Consider the following 21,334-nt stretch of genomic DNA (forward strand, 5'->3'; position numbering starts at 1 on the left):
GGTCAAGGATGATTCCTAGGCCGCGGTGTTGAGGAGCCCGAAGTGTCTAGCCAACCGAGTAACATAGGGGCCAATGGAGATGAGCCCCTTCCTATGCCGCTCCGTCTGGTGTTGAATGGCGAGGGCAATGAAATAGGCAAGGTCAATGACATGCCCGTGCGACATACACCATAGAAAGTAGGCGTCGTAAGTGTTGACGAAGCTAGTGCTCTCTCGCTTTCCTGGTAATATGTGAGCCAAAATAGCATGTAGGTACCTCAGAGATGGAGGGAAAGCCGATGTCTTGGAGCGGCTAAGATTATAGGTGGCTGAACCTGGTACTAGTGCGTCCCAGCACTGTGAAGGAGAATGATGGATATAGCGGTTAAGAGTATCTAAGTCATTCTCCTCCTTAAGCTCTTCCGTATATAAGCCCAGTGCAGTACCAAATTCTAGGACGCTGAGCTGGCGGACTAATCCACCTAGGAAAAATTGCACCTTGCCGGGATCATCGTAGTTCGTTATTACGATCTGAAGATGAAACGTTGAGCATAGTTCCATCGTGAGTTCGAGATATGTTGGCTTGATCATCCCAAAGAAAATCTCCCAAGGATCGGTGGTTAAGAGGGTCTGAATTACATCAGCCAACTGAACTTGTTCTACTGCAGCCCAGTCGATGCAGCGGCCCGCAATTAGAGGTCGGGCCCGGAGTATTTGGAAAATTTCTTCTTGGGGCCCAATGGGGAATTGCAGGAAAGGGTGGCGAATTTTCGCGGTAGGACCCGAGAAAGATAACGCTCCCTTCCTTTTCTTTGAAACAAGGACAGCGGTCTTCTTTCCTCATGAAGACGACATTGTATATCTGCAATATAAAGAATAATAATAGTAGGTAAATTAATTTGAAAAGAAAAAAGCCATGAATTTCAACTTACAATTTCAGCCAAAACTACTAATACTAACCAAACTCAACCAAAATAATCAATTTGATACCCTAATTTCGTGACATTGGCATGGTAATAGTATGAGAATGAGTATAGTAATGTCATGGGTATGAGGTTTGCCTAATAACTCGATTTAACACGGAATGTATGATTAATAACCTAAGAATGCAAATTAAATGATAGAATAATGTGAAAAATGAAAAAAAGTACGAGAAAAATGAAGATTATTTTGATAATAAAGATTAGAAATAAGTAAAATAGAAGTGAAAGGATTAAACAAATGCTAAGGGAGAGAGATTGAGCGTCAAAAATGGAGTGGGAAGTAGCGCACAGGCGTGGCAGGGAGGGCGTGTGGATTTGCAGCAGCTAGGGTTAGGGTTTTTTGGGTAAAGAAAGTAATGAATAGTGTAGCCTATTTATAGATTTTGAGGCACACGGCCATGTAACACACCCGTTCTCCCCAATTTCAGCCCGTGTGATTCGTGAATTTTGAATTGGGCGCGTCTGAAAATTGTCTCACGCCTGTGTTCCTAGGGCGTATTCGTGTACACAGCCGTGTCACACGATCGTGTCTGGCATTGTTCACTTCTCCCACGCCCGTGTATGTAGTCCCACGCCTGTGGTAATTTAAAAGGTTTGACCACGGTTGCTTGGCCCGGGCATGCCACACGCTCGTGTTAATTTGACAGGTTTGGCCATGGTGTCAATGCACGGGCGTGACGTACGCCTATGTTGTTTTGGCAGGTTTGCCCACGGTTATGTCGTACGGCCGTGGCGATTTCTCGTAGCCCATGCTGGGAAAAATCTTTGCCCTGTTTCCACACGGCCTAAGGCACGCCCATGTGATAGGCCGTGTCTGTGTGGGAAACCTGTATTCAAGAGTTCTGTTAGTAAGTTAGGTGTTAAACACTAAAATTTAAAGAAGTTAATACAGTTAGTGCTTGGGTTACCTCACCAGGAGCGCTTATTTATAGTCTAAGCTCGACTTACCTCTTGCTATCGTTCTCATCAAAATAAGGTTTTAGACGAGTGTTGTTTACCTTAAAAGTGCCGAACTTGGGATGACTTACCTCGACTGTACCGAATGGGAAAATGCTAAGTACCGTAAGAGGGATTTCTTTATTCAGTTGGTAGTGACAATGTGAGGATCTGCGGCATCTAATAATACTTTATCTCCAACCTTAAGTTGATTTGGGAAGGTATTGAGCTCGTTCTGGCGTAGTTTTGGTTTATCGTGTGTTCTCGGTTTATGCGTCCGCTATTTATCTAGCTCCTCGATTTGTAGCCTTCGATCTTCATGAATAAGTTCTCTGCTACTGCTTGAGAATGGCTCATGTACTTCCTTCAGACTCATTTCCTACAAAGTAAGTTGCACCATATTTTTAGTTTTAGTAGAATGGTTTAGACGATTACCTTCAATTTCCAATGTGTTGCCAGAATTGCGAGCTTGAAGGGTGATTGTTTTGTCTCCCACACGGAGTGTGAGCTCACCTGTGCCAACATCAATAATCATTTTAACAGTTGCTAAAAAGGGCCATCCTAAAATCAAAAGAGTGTTGCTATCCTCTTCTATGTCTAGAACAATGAAGTTAACGGGAAATATAAATTTATAGATTTTAACTAGCACATCTTCAATAATACCTCTAGGAAATCTTATATTTTTATCTGCTAATTGAATGCTCGCCCTAGTCTGTTTGGGTTTCCCAAGACCTAATTGTTTGAGCATTTTGTAGGGCATGACGTTAATACTAGCCCCTAAATCAGCTAATGCATTATTAGCATCTAAACTACTAATTAAGCAAGGAATCATAAAACTCCTTGGATCTTTTAGTTTGTTGGGTAGTTTATTCTGTAGAATAGCTGAGCAAACTGCGTTTGGCTCCACATGTGATGCCTCGTCCAACTTTCGCTGATTTTCTAAAAGCTCATTTAAAAATTTCATTGCGTTTGGCATCTGCGATAGAGCTTCAATAAACGGTAAGTTAATATGTAATTTTTTTTAAGAGTTTAAGAAATTTACCAAATTGTTCATCTGACAGGTCTTTCCTTGTCGTGTTAGGGTATGGTACACGAGGTTTATATTCGACATTCACTGATTTGTTTTTATTATGACCTACCTCACCTTGTCCTCCGCTCACCATAGCTTCTTGCCTTAGTTTTGGCTCAGGCTCAATGAATCCTTCTTCATCATGAACATTAATCGCGTTGAGCTATTCCCTTGGGTTGGGTTCAGTATTACTTGGCAAGCTACCTTGTGGTCATTCGGAGATTAGTTTGGAAAGCTGGCCTATCTGAGTTTCGAGCCATTGGATTGACGCTTGTTAATTTTTAAGTGTTGCCTCGATGTTCTGGAAATGGGTTTCTGACACTGAGATAAATTTAGAAAGCAACTCTTCAAGGTTTAGTTTCTTTTCCTTTTGATAGGGTGGTTGTTGAAAACCCAGAGGATGTTGTGGTCTTTGATTTCCTTGACTGCCCCACGAGAAATTGGGATGGTTCCTCCAACCTGCATTATAAATGTTACTATATGGGTTATTTTGGGATCTAGAGTTATTGTTACCCATATATTGGACTTGTTCCTCCTCGATGCTAGGGTTGAAGGGTTGATACTCTGTGCATGCTCCTCCTCCATTCGTCTTGCACCTCATTACTAGATATACCTGAGTAGAACCAAGTGAACCATCAATCTTTTTATTTAGAAGTTCTACTTAGTTTGACATCATAGTAACTGAATTGACGTTATAAATGCCTGCTGTTTTAGTTGGCTTAGTCCTCATGACTTGCCACTGATAGTTATTCAATGACATCTCTTCAATGAATTCGTAAGCCTCTTCAGGTGTTTTGTTATTGATGGTTCCCCCAGCTACTACATCAATCATTTGCCTTGTCAAGGGGTTCACACCATTGTAGAATGTTTAAACTTGCAACCATAGAGGTAATCCATAGTGAGGACACCTTTGTAGTAGGTCCTTGTGTCTCTCCCATGCATCGTAAAGAGTTTCTAAGTCCATCTGCACAAACAAAGAGATATCATTACGTAATTTGGTTGTTTTAGCCGGCGGGAAATATTTTAATAAAATTTTTTTGGTTATTTGTTCCCAAGTAGTAATTGACCCTCATGGTAACGAGTTCAACCACTGTTTAGCTTTGTTCCTCAATGAAAAAGAGAGTAACCGAAGATGAATGACATCGTCAGAAACGCCATTAATTTTAAATGTATCGCAAAATTCCAGGAAATTTGCCAAGTGAGTGTTTGGATCATCATCCTGCAAACTATCAAACTGAACAAATTGCTGTATCATTTGAATAGTGTTAGGTTTTAGTTCAAAATTATTTGCAGCAATAGCAGGCTAACTATACTTGACTCAGTTCCTGTTAAAGTAGGTTTAGCATAATCATACATAGTACGAGGAGCATGATTTTGATTTGCTAGTTCAACATGTACGCAGGAGGTAGCTGATTGTCTTGGTTTTCATCCATCTCCACGGTTAGGTTTGAATATCGTCCTCTTTCTCGTTCTCTGTGTATCTTAAGCTTCGCCTTATATCTCTTTGGTTTCTGCGAACTGTGCGATCGATTTCTTCGTCAAAAAGTAGTGGTCCTGACGAGTTTCTTCTAGTTATAAACTATAAAAACCTGCCAAGAGAAAAAAAGAGTAAATTAATAAATAATAAAATAAAATATAATATAATTAACTTGCAAGAAAAATAAATGGCTAAAGTAATAAAAATTGAGCGTTCCTAATATCTTAGTTCCCCGACAACGGCGCCAAAAACTTGATTGCGATTTTGTGTGATAAGTTTTATAAATTTATAATTAATCGTTCTTGAAACTAAATATTATCACGATGTAGGAAAGTGTACCTATCGAACAGTAGTATAGTTTTAGCAAGACAAGATTGTCGAACCCAAAGGAACTAAAAGTACTAGTAATGACTGTCATTTTATTATCTAGCCTAAGAATAAGGGGGTTTGTTTTAACTAACTAATTAACTAAACTAAGAATTCACAAAAAATAGAATTGGGGGATTACTTTTGGAAAACGATTGAATTAAGACAATACCTAAGGAAGAATCCACCTAGACTTCACTTGTTATTCTGACTCCGAATCGGACGATTTATTCATTTAACTTGTCCTGTAGAAATCCTTAAGTTATGTTATTATCCCTATTCAAGACTAATAACGTCTAATCCCTCGATTGAATAATTGAGACTTTTCTCTAATTAACACCCTAGGGTTGCATTAACTCGATCTATGGATCCCCTTATTAGGTTTCACCCTAATCCGGCAAAATCTTGTCACCCTATCTCTAGGCGTGCAATCAACTCCGCTTAATTATGACAATTGTACTCTTAGACAGGGTCTATTCCTCCTCTAAATAAGAGGTTAACTTGAATCAATATCCTGGAATATCAAAACAAGAATTAAGAACACATAATTAATAACAAGTCAAATATTTATCATACAATTCAGAAAATAATAACAAGATTCGTCTTAGGTTTCATTCCCCTTAGGTATTTAGGGGATTTAGTTCATAATTAAAAAGGAAAACATCTCAGAAGAATAATTTATACAAAACATAAAAAAAACCCAAAACTTCTGAAGGGAAATTGAGGGGAGATCTTCAGTCTTGATGATGAATCCGGCTTCTGAGATGGATCAATCGGCTTTCTTCGAGTAATTCCTTCCTTTCTTCCTGTTCCTTCCTTTTTCTTCTTCCTTTAGGGCGTATTTATAGGCTTTAGAAAGCCTAAAAGCCCTCAAATTTTGTCTTTTTCGAATTGGACTCAACTTGGGCTCGGTAGGGACATGCCCGTGTGACACACCCGTGTGAGATTACTTCAGGCCATGCTCGAACCTGTTAGAATGGCACTGGCGTGTGTTCTACCCGTGTGAATCGTGCTTCGATTCTGCCAAATTGACACGGTCATGTGGTCTACCCGTGTGAGGAAGTCTAGGCTGTATTGATTTCGTACTTTGGCCCATTTTCTCTGTTTTTGGCCTGTTTCTCATTCCTTTCGCTCTCTTATGTTCGCCTAAGTATAAAACATGAAATCAAGGCATTAGGATCATCGAATTCACCAATTCTAAGGAAAAATCATCCATAAAATGTGTTAAGCATGGGGTAAAAATATGTATAAATTATGATTTATCAGTGTGATTAGCCAACATTGTAACACCCCAAACCCGCCTAGACGTTATGACCGGATCCGACGTGCCACATCAAAAACGTTAAAAACATTTTTCCATTCTAAGTTCAGAAAATCGTACTTGATGTTCAAAGGATTAATTCATTAAGGGTTAAAGTGAATGGAAGCTGTGCACCAGGTAGGAAACCGAAAAAAGGAGGTGAGTCCATCGGACTGCTTAAGTACCAAGCTCTTTCGGATCCAATCCTAGACATGCACACCGCCATTCCCACACTCTAACATCGCGTATATTTTTAGGTCACCATTGAAATTATGTCTATTTTAGAATAAAACGTATTTAAGTTGGTAAAACGTTATCATAGCAGAAGCCTTTTTTGTAATCGTGTTACTTCGAAATCAGTTTATGTTTTTGGAAAACGAACCCTAGATCTAGCCCATTTTGATAGTTAAAATAATTTAAGGTCATCATGATAAGGTACAAATTGAAACCCAATTAAAAATAATCATAAGCGGCCTTATTACATATCAAAACCCAAATCATCACAGTAAAGAAAATTGAAGTCAAAATCACCAGAAGAAATCCATATTGCAGAACGAGTGGCCACTCCGAATCCCTCGCAGCTCTAAGCCCACTATGGCTGGGGATTACCTGAATGGATGAAAATAGGGGATGAGTTTGGAGAAACTCAGTGTGTAAAATTAACCCAACCATAGCCCACATCAGCTCAAACCACAGAAACAGAATAAATTGGCCTTAGCCTAGAACAGAATACAGAATTAAGCCCATAGGCCCATAACAGATCAGATCAGATATTTCATGTATATGCAAAACCCAACCCATATCCAACCATGTACACCCTTATCCCATCCTTTCACCATGTGGGGAGACTACTCGACCCACCCAACCTCTACACGCCACAGAATTTTGCAGCATGGCTGCCAGAACAGATAAAGTGACAGAGTCACCAGATACAGATAATCGTGGTAGAGCCACCAGAACAGAAATATGTGGCAGAGCCACCAGATCAGATAATCGTGGCATAGCCACCAGGACGCTTCCTCCAAAATATAACCCATGTCCCCATGCAACAAATATTCATTCATGGCATACATCATACAGATTTAAATCAACATGCTTTTCAGACAAAATTAACCCTAGGGGCATATTGGTCATTTACACCTAGGGGTATCATGGTAATTTTCCATACATAAGGGTATTGTAGTGATTTAGCTACTTCTAGGGTTTTCATGCATATCCTATCCATTTACGTACTATCAGAATACTTACCGCGCATACTTACCAAATTGAGCCTGTTAGCCCATGAACTCGATTTTTTTTGGCCCATTAAGCCCACATTATCAAATTGTATGAAATCGCATGTACTGCAGTTTATTACCTTCAGAATACCAAACATACAAACCCAACTATCTTACGAGCATTCGCACACTCGCAAATTCCCCAAAATACCAAATTTCCTACATTTCGGCTTTTTGGCTTTTGCCGATCTAGTCTATGAGAGGGTGTCAGTTACACACCTGTTTTGCGACGATTCGTTGTCGAGATCCACGCACGAACTGCCTACAATTAAATTACTAACATATTACTCTATATATCGAATTAATACCGAGTAAATAGCCCCTTACCATATTCAACCAAACATGCTTAGAACCTTCTTGCTCTTACCTTGTTGCCGAACTATGTCTTAAATCCAAAGATCTGATCGTTCCACTTGTCCAAGCCCTTGATCAGCAGCCTCTAAATCACACCATTTACCAAAGCAGAACAGTTATAACAACCCCTTAGGGCTACAAGTCCAAATCGATAGCCTCCCTAACATTTAGGGATTTCAGCCTTTCCTAAAATACGAAAGAAAGACTTAAATCCAATGCCGCTCTACCCTCAAACGATCACCAAAGTCAAGCCTTCAATGTTTTCAATATTCGGCTAAGTCCCTATGAAAGTGGGGTTTTCGGCTTTTTTTGCAACTGTGTAGAAAAAGATGAATTAATAGGGTTTTATTGTGGTCTTGTCGACAAAAACTTGAGGTTTAAAGGAGGAAAGAATCGGCCAAAGATGATAAGCAAAATAAGAGAATTTTGCTAGGAAAAATAAGCACAGAAGAAAGTGTAGCTTTCAGGATTTCAGCGTTTTATGGCCAAAGGCTATAAAGGTTTTGAAACGTCTGAAGGGAAGGATGGAGATGAACAAGAGGTTAGAAGGGTTCGGCTATGAAGGAGAAAGGAGAATAAGAAAAAGGTTGATGAAGAGAGGGAAGAAAAATGAAGAGGGAAATGGTCAGCAAACGGCCCAACTTCCCCTTAATGCCGAATTTATACTGGCACTAACCCTAGCCGAAATTCCCATGCTAAAGTCCCTTGGCTGGCCACCTCTTGTTCCTTGATCAGCTCCTAGATTTCCTCCCTTATCTGCTCCTAACTCCTATCCCTTATCAACTCCTAAATCCTATCCCTTATCAACCCCTAAATCCTCTCATGACAGACTTTCACTTCAGTTCCACTACATACCTTTTCCATTCATAAAAATTAATCGCTTATTTGTTGTCATTGTGACTTGAACCTGGGTCCTCCCAATCATCCACACGCCACTTATAGCATTCCCAGTGGCGTCACTTAGCCACTTTACCACATGCTTCCTTGTGATTTATTTTACACAATTAATACCTAAAAGCCCAATTAACCAGAACCCATTTTTTCTTATGGAATTAAAATTAATTAAAACTACGGGGTTTTACCTTAAGCTTGGGCCTTCTAGAGGCCCACGAACGTACTTAATCCTACGAAAAACAAACAGGTCCTAAAATTCCCAAAAATTGGGGTGTTACAACTCTACCCTCCTTAAAGAAATTTCGTCCTCGAAATTTACCTGGTCCGAACAGATGAGGGTATTGTTGCTGCATCGCCCCCTCTGGCTCCCAAGTAGCTTCCTCTCTGCCATGATTACCCCAAAGCACCTTTACTAATGGGACAAATTTCCTTCTCAGAATTTTAACATCTCGATCCAAAATTTGCACAGGCTCCTCCTCAAAAGTCAAATCAGTTTGCACCTCAATTTCTGCAACCGGCACGACATGAGTAGGGTTAGAACGATAACGCCTTAACATGGAGACGTGGAAAACATCGTGAATCCTGTCCAACTCTGGAGGTAATTCCAACCGATAAGCTACTGGGCCTACTCGCTTCAAAACCCGATAAGGCCCAATGAACAGCGGACTCAACTTGCCTTTCTTACCAAACCTCAATATCTTCTTCCAAGGAGAAACCTTTAGAAAGACCATATCCTCTACTGAGTACTCAATCTCCTTATGCTTCAAATCTGCATACGATTTTTGCCTATCAGATGCTTCTTTCAAACTGTCCCTAATTATTCTGACCTTAGCCTCAATATCAGCCACCAATTCCGGTCCAAGAACTTGTCGCTCCCCTAGCTCCGTCCAACAACTAGGTGTACGACACCTTCGACCATACAGTGCTTCATACGGTGCCATTCGAATACTCGCCTGATAACTGTTATTGTACACAAATTCTGCCAACGGTAAGTAGTCCTCCCAACTACCTCGAAAGTCAATCACGCATCCCCTTAACATGTTCTCCAGAATCTGAATGACCCTTTCTTACTGACCATCAGTTTGAGGATGGAAAGCCGTACTGAAGTTCAACCGCATCCCCAAAGCCTCATGTAACTTTTGCCAAAACCGATATGTGAATCTGGGATCCCGGTCAGAGATAATCGAAACTGGGACTCCATGAAGCCTCACAATCTCTGCTACATACAGTTTGGCTAACTTTTGAAGCGAAAAGTCGGTACGTACTGGTATGAAATGGGTCAATTTGGTCAACCTATCCACAATCACCCATATCGAGTCTTTCTTCTATGGTGTCAATGGCAACCCACTCACAAAGTCCATGGTTACCCTCTCCCACTTCCAAAGTGGTATCTTTACCGGCTGCAACAGTCCAGAAGGTAATTGATGCTCAGCTTTCACTTGTTGGCACGTCAAACATTTTCCTACAAACTCCGTCACTTCTCGCTTAAGTCCAGGCCACCAGTACAATTCCCGCAAGTCGTGATACAACTTATTCCCTCCAGGATGCATGGCACATAGTCCCCTATGAGCTTCCTTCAATATTGTCTGCCTCAAGTCAGAGTCCTTCGGAACACAAATTCTTCCTCGGAAACACAGAACTCCATCATCATTTAAACCGAACTTAGAAGTTTTCCCTTCCTTAACTTGTTGAAAACGAGCGACCAAAGACTCATCTTCTAACTGCTTTTCCTTAATCTGGTCCACCCAAGTTGGCCTTACTTGCAATTCAGCCAACAAACTACCATCATCATATAAGCTCAAATGAGCAAACATTGCTCTCAGATCAGATACGGTTCTACGACTCAAAGCATCGGCTACCACATTAGCCTTTCCTGGGTGATACTCGATTGAACAGTCATAATCCTTAAGCAACTCAATCCATCTCCTTTGCCTAAGGTTCAGCTCCTTCTGAGTCAACAAATACTTAAGACTCTTATGGTCTGTATATATAATGCACCTCTCTCCGTACAGGTAATGTCTCCAAATCTTAAGTGTAAAAACCACTGCTGCTAATTCCAAATCATGAGTAGGATAGTTCCCCTCGTGAGGCTTAAGCTACCGTGACGCATATGCAACCACCTTACCCTCCTGCATTAACACGCAGCCCAAACCTACATGTGATGCGTCGCTGTACACAGTAAAATCCTTCCTAGACTCCAGCTGAATTAACACAGGTGCTTCAGTCAAAACTTTCTTCAACTTTTCAAAAACTTCCTGCTGGGTCTCAGTCCATACAAATGGTACCCCTTTCCTCATGAGTTTAGTCAGAGGTGCAGCCAACACCGAAAAACCTTCCACAAACCTTCTGTAGTATCCTGCCAATCCCAGGAAACTCCGTATCTCCGATACTGACCTAGGCGGCTTCCACTCCAAAACTGCTTCAATTTTTCGAGGATCCACCTTAATCCCCTCAGCAGAGGCCACATGTCCTAAGAAAGTTACCTCCCTCAACCAGAATTCATGCCTGCTGAACTTTGCATAAAGTTCCTTCTCCCTTAACACTTGTAGCACTATACGGAGATGCTCATCATGCTTTGCTTCCGTTTCAGAATATACCAGATTATCATCAATAAAGACGACTATGAATTGATCTAGAAATGGTTGAAACACCAGATTCATCAGATCCATAAATGCCGCAGGAGCGTTCGTCAGCCCAAATGGCATAACCAAAAATTCGTAATAACCATACTGTGTCCTGAATGCCGTCTTATAGATATCCGTCTCCTTGACCCTTAACTGATGATATCCAGATCTAAGGTCGATCTTAGAAAATACAGAAGCCCCCTTAAGCTGGTCAAACAGATCGTCAACCCTTGGCAGTGGATACTTATTCTTAATGGTCAGTTTGTTCAATTGGCGATAGTCAATGCACATCCGCATTGTACCATCCTTCTTCTTCACGAATAACACCGGTGCTCCCCATGGAGACACGCTTGGCCTAATAAAGCCCCTATCCAACAACTCTTGAATTTGTGCCTTTAGCTTCACCAACTCCTTCGGTGCCATCCTATACGGTGCGATAGACACTGGCGCTGTTCTAGGCAACAAGTCAATTCCAAACTCTACTTCTCGGTTTGGAGGTAATCCCGGAAGTTCCTCCGGAAAAACATCTTGAAACTCATTTACGGTCCTAACCTTATCCACTGTCAATCCCTTCTCTTCCGACTGGCTTACGAATGCCAAATAGGCCTCACAACCTTTTCGAATCCACTTTTCGACCCTCAATGCCGACATCATATTAGACAAATAGTCCCTTCGCTCACCTATCATCATAACCTCCTCACCCTCCGTGGTCCTTAACACCATTCGTTTTGTAGCACAATCCAAAGTCGCCCTATGCTTAACAAGCCAGTCCATTCCTAGAATGAGGTCAAACTCTCCGAACGGCAACTCCATTAGATCTCCAGGAAAGATCTTACCTTGAGTTTCTAGAGGTACATCCCTATACAATTTGTCTACCCTAACCGAGTGGCCCAAAGGACTTAACACAGATACCCCACTCACTATCTTTTCAGAATGAACTCCCAATGACCCAGATATGGCACATGCAACATAGGAATGAGTACATCCAATATCCACCAAAGCAGTATATGACATGCTAGAAACCAAAAACGTACCAGTTACGACGTCAGGTGCGTCACCCTCCTCTCGACGACGAGCCGCATACACCAACGCTGGCTGTCGAGCCTCAGCATTTTTGGCACCCCTGCTAGGCGCCCCTGCCAGGCGCCCCTCGACCTCGACCATTTCCATTTCCATTTTCGCCCCTACCTTGTCCACGTCCTCTCGGTGGTTGTGGTCCACCTCTCGCGGGTTGAACAACCATCTGTACAGCAACCTCAGCCTGATCAGCTCTCTGTGGGCAGTCCTTAACTCTATGCTCCATAGATCCGCACCGGAAACAAGCACCGGAACATTTCCTACACTCACCCAAATGTACCTTTCCACAGTCTCCACAAATTGGCGGTCTAACCACATTCACCGGAGCTGCTCGAACTGGCTCCTCCACTCTCGCCCTTTTGACATTCTTATTTGCTCCACCCGAAGTTCCAGAATCACTTCGAAAACGGTTCCAATCTTTCTCACGGTTCTACCTCTCAGTACGCTTTACCTCCTCAGCTATCTTAGCTTTTTCCACCAGAACCGCGAAATCTCGCTCCCTCTGCGGAGCAATCAGTACCTTAAAGTCATCTCTGAGTCCATCCTCAAAGAGAACGCTACGCTCATACTCCGTAGTGACTATCCCCACAGCATACCGGCTCAGCCTTAGAAACTCAGCCTCATACTCAACGACAGTTTTACATCCTTGGACCAGATTCAGGAATTCCTTCCTGCGAGCATCCATATAACTTGCCCCGACGTACTTTCCTTTAAAGGTTATCTTAAACAGCTCCCAAGTAACCCTATCAGCTGGGGTTCCATCCCTCATGATGAGCCACCACTGATAAGCCTCATCTCGCAGCAGCGATACAGCCCCCTTCAGCTTCTGCTCCACCGAGCAGTCCAAGTCATCCATAATTCGTTCTGTGGCCTCCAACCAATATTCCGCCACAATCGGGGCTACACCAGATACGCCCCTAAAGATCTCCGTTCCATTAGCTCGGAGTCGTTCAGAAATCGATCCTCAAATTTCGTTGCCCGAACTTGCCCCGGCAACCCTCTCCAGAACTCGAAGCATAGCCTGCGACAGGGCGTCATCCCCGGTACCACGATCATGAGACTCTACTTCTGTTGCTGATGGTACCGGTGCATCTGCCGCCGGCATATGTCCCAAAGATAAAGATACTGCTCGAGCCCTTCCTCGGCCACGTCCACGGCCTCTTCCACGAGTGGCTCTTGTACTCATATCGTATTATCTAATTATGAATTTTATGCATTAATATCATTCCAATGTTTATTACAGAAGTTTTATGATTCAGACAGTAATTTAGAGTTGGTTTTCGCAAAATCAATGTCTAGCTACAGTTTCAGTCTTTTAGCAAGCTTTTCTAGGATTTCAGTAGCATCCTATCTAGAGTATTCTAGTAAAGTTTCAGTACAGACAGATAATTCAGAATATATTCAGAAAAATTCAGAATACTTACAGGCTTGGGCCGGAGATTCGGAATGCCACCTTCAGAAGTCCAGATTTTAAAAATAGGATTTTTTTTTGAAATCTTCATTTTTGTAAACCCATTCCACAGCCGAGTTGTTGCAACCTGGCTCTAATACCACAAAATGTAACACCCCAAACCGGGCCTAGACGTTATGACCGGATCTGACGTGCCATATCAAAAACGTTAAAAACATTTTTCCATTCCAAGTTCAAAAAATCGTACTTGATGTTCAAAGGATTAATTCATTAAGGGTTAAAGTGAATGGAAGCTGTGCACCAGGTAGGAAACCGGAAAAAGGAGGTGAATCCATCGGACTGCTTAAGGACCAAGCTCTTTCGGATCCAATCTTAGACATGCACACCGCCATTTTCACACCCTAACATCGCGTATATTTTTAGGTCACTATTGAAATTATGTCTATTTTAGAATAAAATGTATTTAACCTGGTAAAACGTTATCATAGCAGAAGCCTTGTTTGTAATCGTGTTACTTCGAAATCAGTTTATGTTTTTGGAAAACGAACCCTAAATCTAGCCCATTCTGATAGTTAAAATAATTTAAGGTCATCATGATAAGTTATAAATCGAAACCCAATTAAAACTAATCATAAGCGGCCTTATTACATATCAAAACCCAAATCATCAAAGTAAAGAAAATTGAAGTCCAAATCACCAGAAGAAATCCATATTGCAGAACGAGTGGCCACTCCGAATCCCTCGCAGCTCCAAGCCCACTATGGCTGGGGATTACCTACATGGATAAAAATAGGGGATGAGTTTGGAGAAACTCAGTGTGTAAAATTAACCCAACCATAGCCCACATCAGCTCAAACCACAGAAACAGAATAAATTCGCCTTAGCTCAGAACAGAATACAGAATTAAGCCCATAGGCCCATAACAGATTAGATCAGATATTTCATGTATATGCAAAACCCAACCCATATCCAACCATGTACACCCCCATACCATCCTTTCACCATGTGGGGAGACTACTCGACCCACCCAACCGCTACACTCCACAGAATTTTGCAGCATGGCTGCCAAAACAGATAATGTGACAGAGTCACCAGATACAGAAAATCGTGGCAGAGCCACCAGAACAGAAATATGTGGCAGAGCCACCAGATCAGCTAATTGTGGCATAGCCACCAGGACGCTTCCTCCAAAATATAACCCATGTCCCCATGCAGCAAATATTCATTCATGGCATACATCATACAGATTTAAATCAACATACTTTTCAGACAAAATTAACCCTAGGGGCATATTGGTCATTTACACCTAGGGGTATCATGGTAATTTCCCATACATAAGGGTATTGTAGTGATTTAGCTACTTCTAGGGTTTTCATGCATATCCTATCAATTTACGTACTATCAGAATACTTACCGCGCATACTTACCAAATTGAGCTCGTTAGCCCATGAACCCGATTTTTTTTGGCCCATTAAGCCCACATTATCAAATTGTACGAAATCGCACGTACTGCAGTTTATTACCTTCAGAATACCAAACATACAAACCCAAATATCTTACGAGCATTCGCACACTCGCAAATTCCCCAAAATACCAACTTTTTGGCATTTCGGCTTTTCGGCTTTTGCCGATTTAGTCTATGAGAGGGTGTCAGTTACATACCTGTTTTGCAATGATTCATTGTCGAGATCCACGCACGAACTGCCTGCAATTAAATTACTAACATATTACTCTATATATCAAATTAATACCGAGAAAATAGCCCCTTACCATATTCGGCCAAACATGCTTAGAACTTTCTTGCTCTTACCTTGTTGCCGAACTATGTCTTAAATCCAAATATCTGATCGTTCCACTTGTCCAAGCCCTTGATCAGTAGCCTCTAAATCACACCATTTACCAAAGAAGAACAGTTATAACAACCCCTTAGGGCTACAAGTCAAAATCGACAGCCTCCCTAACATTTAGGGATTTCGGCCTTTCCTAAAATACGAAAGAAAGACTATGTTTTGAAACTACTTACCACCGATTACTTCGACCAAAGTTTCCAATTGATGCCCACTTAAATCCAATGCCGCTCTACCCTCAAACGATCACCAAAGTCAAGCATTCAGTGTTTTCAATATTCGGCTAAGTCCTTATGAAAGTGGGGTTTTCGGCTTTTTTGCAACTGTGTAGAAAAAGATGAATTAATAGGGTTTTACTGTGGTCTTGTCGACAAAAACTTGAGGTTTAAAGGAGGAAACAATCGGCCAAAGATGATAAGCAAAATAAGAGAATTTTGCTAGGAAAAATCGGCATAGAAAAAAGTGTAGCTTTCGGGATTTCAGCTTTTTATGGCCAAAGGCTATGAAGGTTTTAAAACGTCTGAAGGGAAGGATGGAGATGAACAAGAGGTTAGAAGGGTTTGGTTATGAAGGAGAAAGGAGAATAAGAAAAAGGTTGATGAAGAGAGGAAAGAAAAATGAAGAGGGAAATGGTCAGCAAACGGCCCAACTTCCCCTTAATGCCGAATTTATACTGGCACTAACCCTAGTCGAAATTCCCATGCTAAAGTCCCTTGGCCAGCCACCTCTTGTTCCTTGATCAGCTCCTAGATTTCCTCCCTTATCTGCTCCTAAATCCTATCCCTTATCAACTCCTAAATCCTATCCCTTATCAACCCCTAAATCCTCTCCTGACAGACTTTCACTTTAGTTCCACTACTTACCTTTTCCATTCATAAAAATTAATCCCTTATTTGCTGTCATTGTGACTTGAACCTGGGTCCTCCCAATCATCCACACACCACTTATAGCATTCCCAGTGGCGTCACTTAGCCACTTTACCACATGCTTCCTTGTGATTTATTTTACACAATTAATACCTAGAAGCCCAATTAACCAGAACCCATTTTTCTTATGGAATTAAAATTAATTAAAACTACTGGGTTTTACCTTAAGCTTAGGCCTTCTAGAGGCCCACTAACGTACTTAATCCTACGAAAAACAAACAGGTCCTAAAATTCCCGAAAATTGGGGCGTTACAAACATGATGAGTCAGGAAGAAAAGAAAGAGCGATATACTACATCTGTAAAAAATTCACTGAATGTAAGACAAGATATTCGCCAATTGTGAAGTTATGTTGCGCCTTGATTTGGACAACTCGGAGACTGAGACAGTACATGTTGTACTACACAACTTGGCTAATCTAAAAAATGGACCCTCTAAAGCATATGATGGAGTAGACTGCTTTAAATGAAAGAATGACTTGATGACAAATTCTACTTTTTGAATTTGATATAGTTTATATGAACCAGAAGGCAGTAAATGGGAGCGCAATAGCAGATTTTCTAGCAAGTAGAGCTCTAGAAGATTATGAGCCTTTGAATTTCAACTTCTCAAATGAAGATTTGATGTATATTTCGACTACTGAAGAAGGTGCTCAAGAAGAACATACCTAGAAACTAAATTTTGATGGGGCCTCCAGCACTATGGGTAACAGAATAAAGGTAGTCCTAGTATCCCTAAATGGAGATCATTATCCCTTTATTAGTAAATTTGATTTTGATTACACGAACAATATGGCAGAATACGAAGCATGCATCATGGGTATCCGTGCAGCCATGGAATGCAAGATCAAAGTACTAGAGGTATATGGTGATTCTGTACTAGTGATCTATCAACTCAAAGGTGAATGAGAGACAAGAGACCCTAAGTTGATTGAGTACAGAAGGCTAGTCCTGAAGTTAATTAAAGTGTTTGATGACATCACCTTTTGCTACCTCCCGCAAGATGAAAATTAGATAGCTGACGCCTTGGCTACTTTAGCTTCCATGATCAAAGAACAAGAGGATGTAAAACCTATCCAAATGAGTATTTATAAGGCTTCAGCTCATTGTTACAACATCAAAGAAGAAGAAAATGATGATTACCTTTGGTACCACGATATACTGCGATATGTGATAACGACCCAAAAATTTACGGGTATCGAAAAAGTGTATTGTCGGGTCTCCGTTTTAGTAAAATAGATTCTTAAATATTTATTCTTAAATATTTATTAAAAATGTTTACAAAGTTAGTTGTGTGATAAATTAGGTTTTGGTTAGGAGAATTTGTTTAAATTAAGGTTAATTAGGTATAAGGATTAAATTGAATAAAGTGTGAAAGTTTAATTATAGATTAAAGAAAAACTAAAGGGGATAAATAGGCAATTATGCCTATTTTAAAAAAAATAAAAGAAATGAAACAGAATAGAAATTGAAACAAAAACAGATAAGAAAAGAAGGAAAGAAATGGAAAGAAAGAAAAAGGGGAAATTAGGGTTCTAAGGATTCAAATTCAAATTGCTAATATTGTACCGGAGACATCAGCCAAGAAAGGAAAGGAAAAGATTGATGAGGAGTAAATTGAGAAACCACAGTTTGTATTACTATAATTCAAATTTAGTTATTATTTATTTTTAAATTTTAATTAATGTGTGTGGTAAGTGGAATTGAGGTAAGAAATGATATTGAATTATGAATTATGTGAATATTTGAATGTATATTGATTGAAAAGTGAAAGTGATTTGAATTGAATAAAATAAATTATTGTGATATTGAATTAAAAATATAAAACTTGAGATTGGTGTGAATTTGATTAAAATTGAATTGAGGAAGTGAATTGGAAACCCTATTAACTAGTCGGGCTAAGTTGGATATAGTTGGCATGCCATGGATTGGAAATTTTCAGGGATACTTCGACCTCGAGTCGATGAGGCACTATATGTGCCGTAATATTGCTTCGGATAATTCTGATGAGGCACTATGTGTCGTATTATTGCTTTGAATTAAATTCGATGAGGTACTAGGTACCGATTCACTTCAGCAAGGTCGATGAGGCACAAGGTGCTGTACTGGTATGTTTGGTTGGATTCGTGTATCCGTCAAAGTACGAGTCAAGTTAATAGGGGTAAATGAATGAATTGGAAATTAGAATTGGCATTGAATGAATTGATAAACCGAATGATTACGTATATGAAATGGATTGAGATATCGGAATGAGAAGTGAGAATGAAATGAATTGAAATTAATGAAATAGTATATGAGTTTAATTGAATACAACTTATGAAATGGTTATTGAAAGATTAATTGTGCAAATTGAATATGCATAATTTACTGCATTATTTATAAATTTGAATTATAGTAATACCACTGAGCGTATATACTCAGTGTATGGTTTGTTTCCATGCACAGGACAGTTGAAGTCAAAAGTTTCTGTTCAGCATCCAAGCAAATCCCGAACTCAACAAAATGGTGATGTGTATTCTCTTTTATAAAATGGCATGTACCTAGGATGATTGTATAGGTTATTTTGAAATATGATTGTAAATGGTGTTATAAATTGACTTTGGAAGGCTATATACAATATAAATGAAATACTAAGATTATTAAATAGCATGTTTGGGTCATTTTAATATAGTATTTGAATTGGATTGAATAAAATCAATTGAATTGATTTGGATAATACATATGATAATGGTTATGAATAAACATTGATTAAGTCCTTAGGTTGTGGTTTTTGACATAATTTAGGTGTATTTGAACTTATATTAGATTGGCTGAAAGATTCGTTTATGAGTTACTTAATGTAAAAAGCTCATTTTAAGTCCAGACGGGATGGCACACAGATGTGTGAGTTCTGCACTTAGGAAAAATTTTGAAATTTCACGAAAAATTTTAAGTCCTAATTTATTTCTAATATATGTTTTGGACTTCAGCGGCTCATTAAAGGGACATTATACATAAATTGCGATATGTATGTAGAATAATTATGTGTTTGCTCATATTGTTCTAAACTTTCTAGTAATGCCTCATAACCTTGTTCCAACGACGGATAAGGGTTAGGGGTGTTACAGAAGAATCGTGAATACCCTGATCAAGCAACCAAGAATGATAAAAAGACGCTAAGAAGACTAACCAATGACTATGTCTTAGATGGGGAGATCTTATATAAAGGAAAAAAGGATCAGGTGCTATTAAGATGTGTTGACGCTGTTGAGGCTAAGATAGAGGAAGTCCTTGAGGGTGTCTACGAAACACATGCTAATGGTTTTACAATGGTCAGGAAAATCATGAGATTTGAGTATTATTGGTCCATCATGGAAGTAGATTGTATCAGTTATGCTAAGAGATGCCATAAGTGCCAAATTTATGAAGACAAAATTCATGTGCCTCCTTCACCTCTTCATGTCATGACTTCTCCATGGCCTTTCTCTATGTGGGGCATGGATGTCATTGGGCTGATCTCGCCAAAAGCTTCCAATGGGCATTGATTCATCTTCATAGTCATTAATTACTACATCAAGTGGGTAGAGGCCACTTCTTACGCCAATGTCACGAAGTCGACAATCAGCAAATTCTTCAAAAAAAATATCATATGTTGGTATAGGATGCCAGAAAGGATTATATCTGACAATACATTAAACTTGAACAACAACATGATAGCAGAGGTCTGTAGTCAATTAAGATCAAACACCATAACTCATCACCATATCACCCAAAAATGAATGGTGCGGTGGAAACATCCAATAAGAATATTAAGAAGATCGTGGGGAAAATGACTGAGACTTACCATTTGCGTAACATCCTGATTTTCGGGTTTTTTGCGATTCTTGATATTTTAAGTAAGTTTCTAAAATTTGGTATGTGATTATGGAATTCATAATTTGGGTATGTAAATGGGCTTATGGAAGGCCCATGAGTTGGCCAAAACCCGATAAAATTTTTAAATCTTGAACTTAGGAGTTAGGGGTTCTGGCTAGGTGCCCTTATATTAAGTTGTGGGTAGAATGTATCACAAAAAGAGCTTTGGTAAAGTGGCAAGGGTGATGCCACTAAGCTCCTAAAAAGGTGGCGTGTGGAGCATAAGGGAAGACCTGGGATCGATTCCCTGTGTTGGCAAATAAGAGTATTTATTTTTATGTGCAGAAAGGGTAAGTGTTGGAACCTAAGTGGATTCTGTAAGAGGAGAGTTGGATCAAGTCAAATGCATAGATTAAGGAGGGATAAGGGGAGAGATTTTAGGGATTTGAGAGAAGGATAGAGCTTAGCCGATTGGAAGGGGTTAGAGAGGGGATTTCGGCAGAGGGGTATTAGGTTAGCAATTTCGGCATTAGGGTCTTAGCTATGCCGTTTTCTCTTTTGGTTTAGTTTTTTTTCTTCTTTCTTCTTCCCTAGCCGAATCTACCATCTTTACTCTCATCTATTCTCCCTTTTCTTTTTCAAAAACCAGCCCATTACTTTCCTCCACTCATTTATTATTTCTTTCCTTTATCTTTACTTCTGCCGAAATACCGCAAAAGCCGAAATTAGTGAAGCTAGGGGGGTGCCGATTCTTTATGACCAGCAACCTTTTCTTTCCTTTCCAATTGTTGGCATTCAATTCCTTTACCTTTTAGGCATCCGGATTCAAGAAGAGAAAGACTGTGGTAAGTTCTCAAACTCTAAACAATTCCTAGAGTAACTGTTGGCCAAAAGCCGAAACCCTATAATTTAGGGAGATGGCCGAATATGGGTATAGGCCTTATGGGGTCTTCTTTTAATATTTTTTGTGGTTTATTTAGTG

The 21,334-nt window shown here is 40.1% G+C and overlaps 1 non-coding gene across 1 annotated transcript; it reads left to right on the forward strand.

Moving 5' to 3' along the window:
- Window positions 1-3,857: 3,857 nt before the first annotated feature.
- Window positions 3,858-3,963, forward strand: LOC121206695 (small nucleolar RNA R71). The gene has a single exon (XR_005901842.1). It is a non-coding gene; the product is annotated as a small nucleolar RNA R71 (small nucleolar RNA).
- The last annotated feature ends 17,371 nt before the right edge of the window (window positions 3,964-21,334 follow it).

Source organism: Gossypium hirsutum, chromosome A01 (genome assembly GCF_007990345.1).
Source record: "Gossypium hirsutum isolate 1008001.06 chromosome A01, Gossypium_hirsutum_v2.1, whole genome shotgun sequence".
In the NCBI taxonomy this organism is placed as follows: domain Eukaryota; kingdom Viridiplantae; phylum Streptophyta; class Magnoliopsida; order Malvales; family Malvaceae; genus Gossypium; species Gossypium hirsutum.